Source organism: Ursus arctos, unplaced genomic scaffold (genome assembly GCF_023065955.2).
Source record: "Ursus arctos isolate Adak ecotype North America unplaced genomic scaffold, UrsArc2.0 scaffold_16, whole genome shotgun sequence".
NCBI classification, from domain to species: domain Eukaryota; kingdom Metazoa; phylum Chordata; class Mammalia; order Carnivora; family Ursidae; genus Ursus; species Ursus arctos.
This window is the reverse complement of record NW_026622830.1, coordinates 58,108,630-58,122,707: the sequence shown is the minus strand read 5'-3', so window position 1 is coordinate 58,122,707 and position 14,078 is coordinate 58,108,630. Positions and strand designations below refer to the sequence as shown.

General features: G+C 45.8%; 1 protein-coding gene across 1 annotated transcript in view; it reads left to right on the top strand.

The window, feature by feature from the left end:
• The first annotated feature begins 1,049 nt into the window (after window positions 1-1,049).
• LOC125282215 (focal adhesion kinase 1-like) overlaps window positions 1,050-14,078 on the top strand; it is a 60,170-nt gene continuing 47,141 nt past the window's right edge. Inside the window, exons 1-3 of the mRNA XM_057312998.1 lie at window positions 1,050-1,586; window positions 7,263-7,379; window positions 10,499-10,596. The gene's annotated coding sequence lies outside the window, so the exon portion shown is untranslated. The remainder of the gene's footprint in view (window positions 1,587-7,262; window positions 7,380-10,498; window positions 10,597-14,078) is intronic.

The window sequence follows — 14,078 nt, the reverse complement described above, 5'->3', positions numbered from 1 at the left end:
GTGTGGCCGAAGGCCCCCAGCTAAACAAAGACCGCCTTATCAGGCAGGGGATTCCAAAGGCTCAGAGGTGACTTCCCAGGAGCTGGGCAATGGCCAAATCTTCCCTGGGGCAAGCTTAATCCTTTCCTGCATACAGCCTAGAAAGTAAATTGTTATTCCTGTCATTACTAGGGAGTTCAAGAAATTACTGCTTTTGGGGCGCCTGGGTAGCGCAGTCCTTAAGCGTCTGCCTCCGGCTCAGGGTGTGATCCCGGCGTTCCGGGATCGAGTCCCACATCGGGCTCCTCCGCTGGGAGCCTGCTTCTTCCTCTCCCACTCGCCTGCTGTGTTCTCTCTGTCACATAAATAAATAAAATCTTCCAAAAAAAAAGAAAAGAAATTACTGCTTGTAGGTAGAAGATACATTGCAACCACATGTAGTGTAATTTGCCACAAAACTAAAATACCAGAATTTCTGCACCCAAGTGAAGATGTCTCCAGAAGTGTGTCATACTTGACACCTGTCGTAATGTTTTCATCAAGAATTTGAGTAAAGAACAGGAGTTAATGCTGGGAGACCGTTCATTTTTAGAATCAGGATTTGAAAATACTTCGACAGGTTGTAATGAAGTGCTAAAATCAACAAGGTAAAATTTATAAGGAATAAAGGTAAAATGACAGACTTAAGTTAAAAAGAAAAAAACAGCTGAGAAGTTAAAGATATGTGGTATGTGCCTTAGCTGTACCTGTGGTCAGAAGATCTGGGGAAGATGACTGAAACGGATCGGCAGGCTTCTTTGTGAAGGGGCAGATGGTAGATATTTTAGGTTTTGCAGACTAAGAGGCAAAATGAAGGATATTATGTAAGTACTTACATAACAGGAGAGAACACTAATATCTATAAAATTTTTATTGACAGAATTTCAAATAATAGTTGAGTATGTATATATATTTTAATACAGGTCTAATAAGAATGGATTTTTTTTTCGGGGGAGGGTTGGATAACATGTTTTGTAATTGGAGCTCACAGGTAGTGTTCCGTATCATCACAACCAATGACAGATGTTCAGTCTCGGGGCTGATCGTCACGGAAGGTTACAGATGTCATCTCTGACAGTGTCTGCATACTCGTAGGTGCTCTTGCACACTGATACCAGTTCGGGAGCATATCATTTCAGTTTAGTGTATTCATCGTTTGGCAGACATCGATAGAATTCCACTAGATTCTTTTTGATGTTTGCCTTTCCGCACGTCATTACAGCGCAGATTCCTCTCTCCGATGGATGGTCTGATGGAAGTGCCTCAGTTGCTCGGTGAAGTGGGTTTGAGATACGTGAATTTTCATTGTACTTGCATTGAGGTTTGAGAAATGCCGCTGGAACTGTAGTTTGAGCTCAAAACACATCTGCTACACGTTTGTGTGGGGACATAAATCCACTTCTCTCTTTAACTTTTAATTTTTTTCATTTTTAATTAGCCGCTATGCCCAGCGTGGGGCGTGAACTCCACCCTGAGGTCAGGAGTTGCACGCTCCTCCGAGTGAGTCAGCAGGCGCTGCTCTAACTTGTGGCGGCGGGGGAGCCGTGTGGCCGCGTCGGACGTTGCTTGTGAGTAAGATGCTTGCAGCCACTGAAATGCCTTCACTGCCCGAAGTCCCTCATATGAGCGCTGCTGTGCCTTGTCAATTTAGGCTGAGCTCATGAAGAAATGTTAACATGTAGGAGCAAAAGCTAATTTCCGAAGCAATTCAGTGTTTGGTAATAGTGATGAGTAAAGGGGGGGGTCTTTTTCAAATAGATTTCAGTCTTGGCTCTGCGGTTGAAAAGTCACAACAGAGCCTTGCACAAACCATTGAACTGCAGTGTGGTAGGACAAGTCAGGCTATTTTCATGAGGTTGCCGTTGGTGCTACTGGCTCAGTAACACATGATGGGTTCGAATACTTTCCAGAAAGCTCCTGCTCATGAATGATAGACTGAATAACCATAGTTTAAATGCTTTAAGCAACTTATATTTTCATCATTGTAAATTTTCCAGCTAACCCTTTTTCTGCTCTGCAGATATTTTTACTGTCATCAGTTATAATGTGTCTTAGCAGATTCTACTCCAGGTTGTATTAAATCAGGGTTTTCTTAATATCTTTAAAAGTGTTCTCACCAGCAGTTCCACACTGACTGCCCTCAGAGGCCCCTTCTTCAGTCCCATTGACCCCTTGAACAAACAGCCTAGCAGTGTGGGGAACACCTGTTGGCTCAGTCCTTCGCCTCGTTCCTTCACTGACTCTCTGTTGTCATCCATGTAAGATGAGGGACCATTTAGGGTTTGGAGCAGAGAAGCGATGCCGTCTGATCTAGGCTTGGAATCGGTCTGCCGTGGTGAGCGTGTATGCTAGGGTGGCAGGGCTGGGAGCGGGGAGGCCTGTTCCGGAGTGCTGTAGTCATTTCGGTGAGGGATGGTGGCTCCGGTCACGATGGTGTTGGTGAGCATGATGGCGAGGGGACAGCGTCTGGGCCTCTTTTGTGGGAAGAACCAACATTACTTGCTGACAAGACCGGATGGGGAATGTGGGAGGAAGACAGGCGGCAGGGATGACGTCCGTTGTTTCTCGCCTCAGCAGCTGGAAGGCGGACGTTGTCGTGAACGGAGAAGGCTGTGTGTAGGAAGGTTTGTGGAGGGGGCGGGCCAGTCAGCACCTGGGCTTGGAGGTGTCGGACGTTTCACTGAGTTCTCTTCGGTGATGCTCCACTTCCCCAAGGAGCCTACAAGCAGGCCCAGCAGAGGGTACACCTGCCAGGGTTTGGTCAGGAGAACCCGGGCCATTCTCGACAATTAGTCGTACGGGGAATTAGAATCCATCCCTACCTCTGGGAGGGCTGGCAGAGTTGAAGAGAATGATGTTTCTCTTCATTTTGCCCACGTTGCCTCTTATTAGCGTTCACTGCCCGCCGCCCTGAGCTGTAGCAGGAAGGGGTTTTGGGAGAAGTAGCTCTGCCGTCTCGGTGATGCGCAGGAGCAGGCCGCGGTGGGGCTGCGGTGCAGAGTGAACAGCGGTCAGTCCAGCGCAAGGCCAGGCAGTCGGGCTGAGCCGGAGGGACAAGTTTTAGCTTTGTTAGCATAGAAGCAGCATTTGAATGAGCTTGCCTGGGAGGTAAGCATAGCTGAGAGGAGAAAGGACAGAGCCCTGGGCGACTCTGGAAGGAGGGAGCCATCGGTGGGGTAAGAAGAAAATCACGAGAACATGAGTGGGAGATCAGCTCTTGTCAGTTGTCGAAAGGACGAGCCCTGGGCTCTAATGATTGGATTGAGCAGTGCAGAGGTCGTTGGTAGTCTTAGAGGGAGAAGTTCGTGGAGTGGTGGGGGCCAGAGCCAGTGGGTTTAGGAGAGAAAAGGAAAAGAAGAATTTGCGATATCGAGTATGTTGTGTGTATGCTTGTTTGTGGAATTATTTGTACAGTAGTTGTTTTAAAGTCCCTCTGGGCTGATTGTCATATTTGTTCCCTTCTTGATATTGGCTTGTGTTGATTTTCTCCTCCCACGGGAATTGACGCTTTTCTGGTTCTTCCTATGCTGAATAAGTTTGGGGTGTGCCCTCCCCATTTAGGATATCATGCAAGGAGACTTTCCATTGTATTGAAATCTGCTGATTTTGGTCGTGGTTTAAATCCAGTCTTGCTTCCTAATCCCCCGGTGCAGTTTACTTTTCAGAGTGGTCAGAGAGCTTCTGCAGTTACTCTTTCCAGCCTTCCTAGTTGCTCTTTCTAGGAGAGGCAGGAGGGAATGTGCTTCGTCTTCCTTACCTAGATCTGGGACCCTTCGCTTTGCAAACTGCTTCCATTTGTCCAGGTAGTGATCTCCAGTTCCACCGAGGCCAGTGATGCCCGCACGACTGTGTCTCTTGATCACTTACCACTCCCAGGCCTTGCAGGAGATTTCCTGCTAAGTACTGCACGCATTTGGTTCATGGGTCCTTCCTTTGGTGCCTCTCTCAGGTAGACAGAATGACCCTTAGGTATACCTTAGTAGCCCATTCGTTCATTTGTGTACAATTGAAGCGTTGTCTTGTCTTGAATATGTTAACTGTGCCTATTAATTAATTTGAGTAGAATAGTGTTTCTTTCGTATTTTTAATGAGCCTTTGCGCAGTGGAATTTTCTATGGATATTATTTACAGTGTAGAACAGAATGGTGGTTAAGAGGATGGGTGTTGGATAGGTCTTGCTTTGAACCTCAGATTCGATTCTTATTCCTTGCATGTTGACCAGGTTCCTTAAGCTCTAAATCTGTTTTCTTATCTGTTAAGTGGAGATTATCATAACTCTTTGACAAATGTGACAGAACATAGTTCTTAGTACATGGCTAGTTAGAGAAGAATCAGCCTGAGGTTCAGCAAATACAGTTCCCAGTGATGTAGTTATTTCTGTTGTGGGGATTTAAAAGCTAATCTTATTCCCTGATGAGTTTGACCAGCGTATCTAAGAAGTGCAAGCAGTTGGTATTCACCGTGTACTCTGCATGTAGAACGGGCGATTTATTGTTGTTGTTGTTGTTCCTAATACCGGTTTTTCAGCAATTAGTAATATTGCCTCTTCATTTCCCTAATGTATTCACATCATCAGTAGCTTACTACCGGTTGGACCGCAGACCCTGTACCATGCGCTGGCACACAGATGAATGGGATGCAGTGACCTATGACCTATGAGCTGCTCCACTGTCTAGTATTAGAATGTGTTTGACTAGAAAATTATTTTGAAGCGTAAAGAAGCTTTTGTTTGCCCAGATAACTTTCATAATCATGTTTGCATTCTTTATACATTTTTGGTTTTTCAGAAAGTTTCTTCTGACCTGTGTTCTTCAGAGTACAGGTTACTACGGCTTGCCTGAGTGCAGAAACCTTTGGTACACTGAGCTTAGAGGAAGGGACACCTGTGTGAAGTGGTTATATATTTTGGACATTAGAGACCTTCACAGATAATTTAAATGGTTAGAATGTTGTGCATTGAGAAACAGTGGTTTGGGGCTTTATTTGGCAGTTAGCATCAAGCGGACCATTTCCTGCCAGGGGCTCAGCCTGCATGGTTAATTCAAGCCGGATATCTTCTAATATGGCAGTGTGTCGTGTTGACTGTTACTCAGCTTCAGAAAGAATCTTTCTGTCATGTTTGCTTTGGAAAGCCCAAATCATGTCCATTGTTTTAACAGTAATAATATCTGGGTAACTTGGGAAGCCAGAATAGCATCGTGATTCTAAGGTAAGCTGGTGTTTGAATGCCTGATCTCTCTCTCCCTTGTCTGCTGTGTGACCTTGGAAAATGTCTTAAGTTTTTTTGGACTTTGTTTTCTCACATGCAAAATGGAACAAGAGTAGTAATCAGTTAGGGCTGTGAGGATTCCAGAGCTGGTGCTTGTAAAGCACTTGGGAGAGACTGCTATGACATCACACCCTCCGCAGATGGCAGGTTGTCACTGTTGTCCGGGTGAGTGAGAGGCGGGTGTCAGGGACTATCCAGGTTGGACTGTGCACTGAAACGAGACCATTAGAAGCAAAGTGATCGTGTGGAGTATGTTACCTGTTCAGGAAGCATAGATTCAGAGTGTGTTGTGACTGGTGGGAAATTCTCATTTGCATGTTAGGGGGAAGAGAGTTCAGAGTAGCCTGAGGACCCCGTGTACGTATAAATGTCCCCACTTACGCCAGAAACGTAGAGATTGTCCATCTTACAAATACCTTCAAGGAGCTGGCAATTTATTTCATTGTATAATGAGCCAAGTTTAATTTTTCTTTGGAGCAAAAGAATTTAAGCATTTTAATTATAGGATTGGGGAAATACCTAGTTTTCTGCCCTAGTTGAACTAGTTCAAATTGTTATGCTTGTATTTTAGTAGTTCCATGCTGGACGTGGCCCTAAGCTGCCCGCAGTTCCAATGGCAGACATCCAGCAGGTCCAGTGTTGATAAATGCGGTGTTGCTATCTGCTTGAATTCTCCTTAAAATAGAAACTAAAGTGAGGAGCAATTATAAGGCCCTCAAAGCCAGTGTATACGCTCATGTATTCATCATTAGTTCATTCACGCATCAAGTGCATGTGTTCTGATCGTGTGTTTTAGGTGTTCGGTCCAGTGCGCGCTGTTGGTTATAGAGTGGCGAACAGAAACCAGACGTGGGGAGTAACTGGGCTGTCTTGTGTTTGCGGTTAGTAAGGAGAATAAAGCCAGTTCCAGCGGACTCGCAAGATTTCCCTGAATGACATTTTCAGGTTTATACTCCTAACAGACAAGAGGCAATAAACAAACAAACAAACAACGACAGTAGAAAAAGAGGGCTTTTAAAGAGCAAATGGTACTCACCTGCTGCAGGCACTGGGGCTTTTTGACCTTCACTTTGGTTTTATTTAATAGTGCTTTAAATATTTGTCTGGGATGGCGGTGCTGAGGCTGCGGAACTTAGGCTGTCATTGTCCCCAGAATCTTGCTGCTTGGGTGGAGGAAGACACTGACAGGCCAGATTTAACATCCGCTCTAGTTTGTTGCACGGGAAGCTCCACCACCGGAGAGTCCTGCGTCTCTCTCGTCTATTGCCTTGTGTCCTGGGGCCTGGGGCCGTGCATGGCATTTGTCAGTCACTCCACAGATACTGGTGTCATGTGAAGGCGTGCTGAGGGGTACAGGAGAGAGGTGTCTCACCTGGGGGAAGGGCACGGCTCCCACCGCACATGCGTCCAGGTTAGCCCGGGGAAGAAGGTCCAGGTGGAGGAGGTGTCGAGGAGGGCACAGGTTGTTCTGTACACCGAAAATGGCTTAATGTTGCTGCTTTGTAGGATTCACGGGAGATAGCATGACAGTCAGACTGGGCTTGATCATTCAGGGACCGACAGGTCATATCAAGGAGTTGGGATTTCCTCTTCTTCAAAAGGAGTAATTCTAAAGTACTAGAAACCAGGTGTCCTGATACCCAAGCCGGCACTCTTTTCATATTACACAATGCGTACAATGTCAACCAAGTGTCATCAGGTCTTGGGTTCCATATCCATTAGTGATAGCCGGACTATTAAAGTTCTGTAAGCCCCTGGTGAACTTTTCATCTTTTGGGGAGAGTGAGGATATAGGAGAAATATTTGTTTTCTCAGGTGTGAAAAAAAGTTGAAACTCTTTAAATTTAAAGGCAAGCAAGGTCCATATGTCTTTGAATTCTAGTTCTCCGGAGGATAGCAGGTATATGTAGTAGATAGTACCCTAATAAATGCAAAAAAATACAAAAACCCTTTACTTTTGTGTATACTCTTGTAGCAGGCGTTGTACTGGACTCTGCAGGGTGATAACTGGATGAGAAATGATCCTCTCCAAAAGGTCTTTGCAGCCGAGGGAGGGAGACAGAGAAGTCAGTCAGTGATGATGGTACAGTGGGTAAGTCCTGTGATAGAGGTGCGCCCAGGGCATTATGACGGGTACTTATCTTTCTTCAGTCCCCCACTTTTTTTTCTTTTTTAAAGATTTTATTTATTTATTCGACAGAGATAGAGACAGCCAGCGAGAGAGGGAACACAAGCAGGGGGAGTGGGAGAGGAAGAAGCAGGCTCCCAGCGGAGGAGCCTGATGTGGGGCTCGATCCCATAACGCCGGGATCACGCCCTGAGCTGAAGGCAGACACTTAACCACTGTGCCACCCAGGTGCCCCATCAGTCCCCCACATTCTTAACCCTTTTTATACCTATTGTAATTTACCCCCTACCCCAGACCTATTTTCCCCATACCATCCAGTAGCCTCTTAGTAATTTTTCTTCATGGTCATACAGACTCATCTCTTCTTCACATTTGATTTCTGGGAGACAGGTTCCTGGAGATCTCTGTTCTGTTCTTTTCCGAGCTGCTTGCTCCTTCGGTCTTTTATTGTGTTGTCCCTGGATGTTCCTTTGTTCTCATCGTTTGGCTTTTGTCCAGAGTTGGATTTTATGTTTGTGGCAACTCTTGTCTTTGTCTTTCTTCACTGACTTCTTCCTTTTGGTGGCGTTAATTACTTTAAAAAGATAGTACAGTGTTTTTGGACAAGTTGAAGACAGCCTTCAGCATGCCCTCCTCTTGAGCAACACTGCTCCGGCTTGGACTTGTTTCCCTCTCTCCTGGTGCACAGCCACCATTCTGGAATCTCCCTTCATCGTCGTCCTGGGGATTCCCTTATCCCTTCTAATGGAAGCTCACGCCTTGCTCATTTTTTGTTGATGCTCGTGTTTTGGTGGAAGACTTTCTCCAGGGGCTTTCTGACATAGGATGCTTAGGAGGCAAACCTTTTGGGACCATGCATGATTGAAACTTGATTGATGGTTTCGCTGGGTACAGAGTTCTGTATTGGAATTCATTTTTGTTCATAAATTCAAAGATTGCTCCATTGCCTTCTTGTTTTCATGTTACTGTTTTAGAATTCAGAAGCTATTCTCATTTTCCTTCGTATGTAACTTTTCCCCCCTCCCATCTTTAGAAGCTTGTAGGAGTTTTACAATTTGTCCAAGTCTTTTGAAATATCGTGATGGTGTACCTTGTGTGGTCGGTTTTCATCCACTGTGCTGCATATTCAGCGGGTCCCTTCATTCTGGTACCTGGGAGTTTTCAGTTCTGGGAATACTCTTTGGCATTACTGTGCTGAGGTTTTCTCCCTTGCTTTTCCTTATTTTGTTTTTCTGGAAGTCTTATTATCCAGAACTTGGCTGTCCTGGGCAAAGGTTGTAATTATCTTAATACCTTTTTCTTCTTCTTCTTCTTCCTTCCTTTGCTCCTCCTTTTCTGCCTTTTTTTTGGGGGGGGTCTTTTTATTCTCTATTCAGGGAGATGACTTCAGTTTGACTTAACCTTTTCTTTAGTTTATTATTTCTGATTTCAGAAAGGTTCTTTAGATTTCCAAGGGCTCTTTTTCTATTTTTCTAGAAGAACATCCTGTTTTTCTTTCTTGATTGCAGTGTTGTCTTACCTCTATATTATTGATAGTTTGTATAGTCTCTGTTTCTTTTAGGTTGTTTCCTTCCTTCTCCTGTCTGACGTGGTGGGGCCCTTTGACTTTTACATCAGGGTATTCTGGGTGGGCCATGTGTTGGGGGTCCCCAGGGTTAGTATCTTTAGATCTGTCTTTTGGAGCTGATCAGATTCCCCAGAAATATTCTCCAGTCTCTTTCCGGCACAATTCTGACTTCAGAATCTGGAAGCCAGCGGTGTGCGTGTGTGGTCTGTTGTAGGAGAGCTGGAGAATTCACTGTTCACTGTATATACGGTCATTAAGTCCAGCTCTGTTCAGTGCAGCTGGGCAGGGTGACTTCAGTCCATAGACGCCTCTACTTTTCCGGGGAATGCCCCCTCCCATCTTCTTTCAGAGTGAGGGGGCATCACGTTGTGCCTGGCTTGAGGTTGAGGTTCTGGTTTCAGCTTCCATGGCCTTCCCCGGCTCCTCTGTATTTGGGGCTATGCCTTTTTTACCCCCGTTCTGTCTACACTGCTGCTGCCACTTCTGGTCTTCTAGGACACTGCTGTGCAAGTGGAAGTGGTTCCCGTGTGTTCCACTGCTGAATTAGGACCTGGCTTTCTTGGGCCTGCTGCCTCCTTTACTCTACTTCAGTCTGTTATAGTTTCTGTCTCCTCCAGGTTTCTTCTTTTTACTTTTTTGTTTGGGTCTCAATCTTCCATGTTAGAAGATTTCCTCAGTACTTCAAAAATCTTGGCTTTTTTCTCCTTTCAGTTCTCCCTGTGCTGTTTCAAACATTTTTTAAAAAGATTTTATTTATTTACTTATTTGAGGGAGTGAGTGTTTGCACAGGAGAGAGAGCAGAGAGCACAAACGGGGAGGGGCAGAGGGAGAGGGAGTAGCAGACTCCCTGTTGAGCAGGGAGCCTGACCTGGGGCTCCATCCCTGGACCCTGGGATCATGACCTGAGCTGAAGGCAGATGCTTAACAGACTGAGCCACCCAGGCGCCCCTGTTTAGAACATTTTTAAAAAATATCTCTTTAGTATAGTTTTGATGGAAGGCAGTGGAACAGATGTCTATACTCTGTCATTGTATCATGCACTTATTAGCCAACCACACCCTGTTAATTTATGATTTTTGATATGTTTGAATAGTTTCCAGTTGCTTGACATGTATTTCTTTTCTTTTTTTTTTTTTTTTTAAGATTTTATTTATTTATTTGACAGAGAGAGATACCAGTGAGAGAGGAGACACAGGCAGGGGGAGTGGGAGAGGAAGAAGCAGGCTCCCAGCGTAGGAGCCTGATGTGGGGCTCGATCCCAGGACTCTGGGATCACGCCCTGAGCCGAAGGCACACGCTTAACGACTGAGCCGCCCAGGCACTCCTTCCTGTGTGTTTCTTAAGTAGAAATAGGTTTGAAGACAGGGACATGGTGCCCTCTTCTCACCCCTCATCCCAGGCGTTGCCCAGTAGGCTTGTGTGGGAGGTGATGGAACTGGCTGAGGGGTGAGTTCAGTAGAGCTTCAAGAAGTGAAAGGAAGGGGGTTTTAATGCGCATGTTGTCTCTCCTTGTCAGGTTCTCTGAGGACTATGGAAAGAGGAAAGAGAAACCGGGAGCATTTCCTTTAAACCCACGTTTGATTTCTTCACAGAGGTATTGTGGCCTTCAGAACTGTGAGTATAATTCTCTTGCTACATTTGTGTTTTGGTTTTTCCTTTTGTTTTGATTTTTCTTTCATCTGTCTTAAGGTTTCTTTGACATATACTAGAAACAAATAAAAGCTAGTTGATTTTGCAGAGTAGGTGAGGGAAGAAGTATCAGTTGTTTAGTGCCTTTTATGTGTGGAGAGAGGCAGGCAGGATGACAGTCCTGTCCCTGATAGTGTGACAGTAGCAGCATGTGCCCTAGAAGAGTGGCCCAACAGGGTCAGCACTGGGCCATCCAGCTCCTAGGTAAGTCTCTGGCAGTAATCCCCTGAATGAGGCTACCCTTTGCCCCTGTTTCACATTTGCATAACTGAAACAGAGGTTAAAGGTTACTAAGTTAGTAAAAAGCAAAGCTGGGATTCAGACTCAGTCTGGCTTTGGAGCCTGTGCTTTTTACTCGTGTTTTATTCTTATGGGCTCTGGATTCAGATGTTGGCTTGGCTGCTTACTTACTAACTCTTCTCTAACTACCGAAACCTAGCTTTCTCTCCATGCGAACTCTTCATTGACTACTTTTTTTTTTTTTTTTAAGATCTTATTTATTTATTTGACAGAGATAGAGACAGCCAGGGAGAGAGGGAACACAAGCAGGGGGACTGGGAGAGGAAGAAGCAGGCTCATAGCGGAGGAGCCTGATGTGGGGCTCGATCCCATAACGCCGGGATCACGCCCTGAGCCGAAGGCAGACGCTTAACCGCTGTGCCACCCAGGCGCCCCTCTTCACTGACTACTTAAACCTAGCTCTTTCCTCTGACAAAGGGTGCTGGTGATGGGACCGCTCTCCCAGGGTTGTGGTGAAGATGCCATAAGAAATGTGAAATGTGCTCAGCATTCACAAATGTTAGCAATTGCTATTCGGTGGCAGTTCCCCCACTTTAATGAGAGGAAAACTAAGCTCCAGAGATTGGGTTATTTGTGATTTGTTAATTTGTAACCTTGGCACTTGTGCTGCACTCCACAGTTGGGAGGTTATAGAATTGAGATTCTATTCCAGTTTGTCTTATTTCCAAAGACTGCTCTTTCTGGTAGGCCTAGTGGTAAATCGAGGACAGATCGTTGATAGAAGATTCATCAATCTGTCTTGTGGTATTAGCATTGGTAAGATTTTAGCAATACATTGCTTTGGTGTAAAAGCCCCATAAACTTAGACTTCATGGATTCAGAATTCAGAATCATTATAATTACGTTGAATTTGACTTTGGCAAGTGTGTTTGTCTTAGATGTCCAAGGGGCAGGACCCTGGATTGTTTTTCCATTTCCTTCTGGGGGTCAGTTCACTTTCCTCCTTTGTTCTCCTTTCTCCCCCAAACCCACTTTTGTTTCTGCCAGGATTAGGTATTAGGGAAGGGAAGGGAAATTGTGTCACGAAGTTTCAGTTTCCAAGTAAGGCCTGGAAGTCTTGCTCCTTTTTTCTGATTCCTTCTACCCTTTCTTGGCTATGAGAGGCACCTGTTCTGTGTGCTGTGCCAGGTGTGACTCTGCTGTCTTTTGGAGAAGGCCATGCCCAGCTGTTTACATCCCTTGTCTCCTCCCCAGCCTCCCTGCACATTTCGATGTTTCTTCCTGTAACAGTGGGCTATATTTATTGGGTACAAGTCTGTTTCTGCATCTTTAAGAGCAAAGATTTTGTTATTTCGTTTCTGCATGTTTTCTGCTTGACCCATGGGTAGTTTTCACTAAATGCTGGATGAAGTAGTGTTTAATGCTTGCCACAAAATAAGTTCTCTTTTCTTAGTGGATCCAAACAAGAGGGAGAATATCAAGTATAACTTTTCATCAGCATTAGCTATTAAAAATCGTTCGTCATGGTAGAGCCCAAGACAGTTTCATATTTAGCAGAAGTTACACAAAATTTTTCTTCTTAATGGGATGTGCAGTGGAACGAAGGCCTGACAGGGAACTGAGAGCCCGTTCTTGGCTCACTGGAACTTTGAACACCGAGATATAATCTGCTGCTTCTAGTTTGGCCCTCCCCTCCCCTCCCCCCCGTTTGAAAATATGTAAACCCAGGAAAAATACCTTATAACCAGTGTTTCTATAATTGTTTCCCCCAATTCTGGACAACTGGTGAGGCCACACGAGTAAGCCTGGCTTTGTACAGCATCGACTTAATGGTGTTCCTCTGAGATCCGGGGCCCTTGATGTACCTGAGTGCCCTGGTCCACTTGAGCCCCTGCAGGATGGATCAGGTTCTTGGTTCTTGATTTGTTTTGGGGTGTTGCATTCTTAAGGCAGAACTTGGGATGGAGGTGTTTTACAATCAGAATTCTAGGAAAGCAAAGCAAAGTTTTGGAGGAGTTGAATTGCTGAAATATGTATGGAGATTATTTTCAGGGTTAATGGGGTGTGGGGAGGCAGTAGACAGAAAAGAAGGTTGCCCGGAGACCCATCTGAAACCCCCCATTTGATGAATAAAGATAGGTTATTTAGCGTCAGGGCAGCTGAGAACAATCGACATAGATTGAACTGTGAGGTTCTGGGGCTGTTTGTCCAAACAAAGAGTCGCTAGGGTAAGGCGGTGCTGGCTGTCGGCTCCGGAGGCCAGCTGTCCCTCCCTCAGTGTTGAGCCCTGAGATTCGGCTGAGGTTTGAAAGGCTAGTGTGTTGGGAATAGACACTGGTGGTGGGGGTTGGAGGGTGGGGGAGAGTAGAGGACAACCAGGAGATTGTCGGCACGCTGTTCAGGGAACCAGGTGAGCGGCAGCGGAGGCTGGGATTGGAGCAGGAAAACTGGAGGTGGTGAGAAGCAGTTGGGCCTTGGATGTATTTCAAAGGTAGAACCAGTAGGATTTGCTGACAGATTGGATAAGGCATGTGAGGACAAAGGGGAGGAGTTGAGTTGACTAGAAGGCTCTTGGCCTGGGCAACTAGATGGGGGGAAGGCTGTGGGTGGAACTTGGTTTAGAGGGGCAGATGGGGAGCTCACTGTAGGCGTTTTAAGTTTGTGATTCTGTTAGGGATCCAAGTAGAGATGTCATGTAGGCAGTTGTAAATAGGCATTTGGAGCTTGGAAGAGAAGTCTGAGCTGGAAGTGGCCATGAAAACGCAGTGACGGTCTGTGGTCACCGAGGGAGTGAGCACAGAGAAGACAAGCAAGCCTGAGCCTCGGATCACTCTGCCATCGAGTGCTCAAGGACGAACATGAGCAGTGTTTGGCACAGAGCAGGTGTGAAGAAGACCACAAGCACTGGCACCATGGGAAGAAGGGAAGAAGTGTCCAGGAGGAGGATGTGATCAACTCTCTGAAGTGTCAGGAAAGGTCATGATGAGGACTGAGGTTTGGCCTTCGGGTTTGGCGACTTGGAGGACACTCTGGCAAGTGCTCGGCGCAGTGTGGGGGCGTGGTCAGAATGAAAGCCCGCCTGGACGGTGGTGTGAAGGGGGAGAGGGTAGTGAGACAGATTGCATCTGGGTGACTTAGGTCCAGGGTGTACGGTCATCCTCACACTT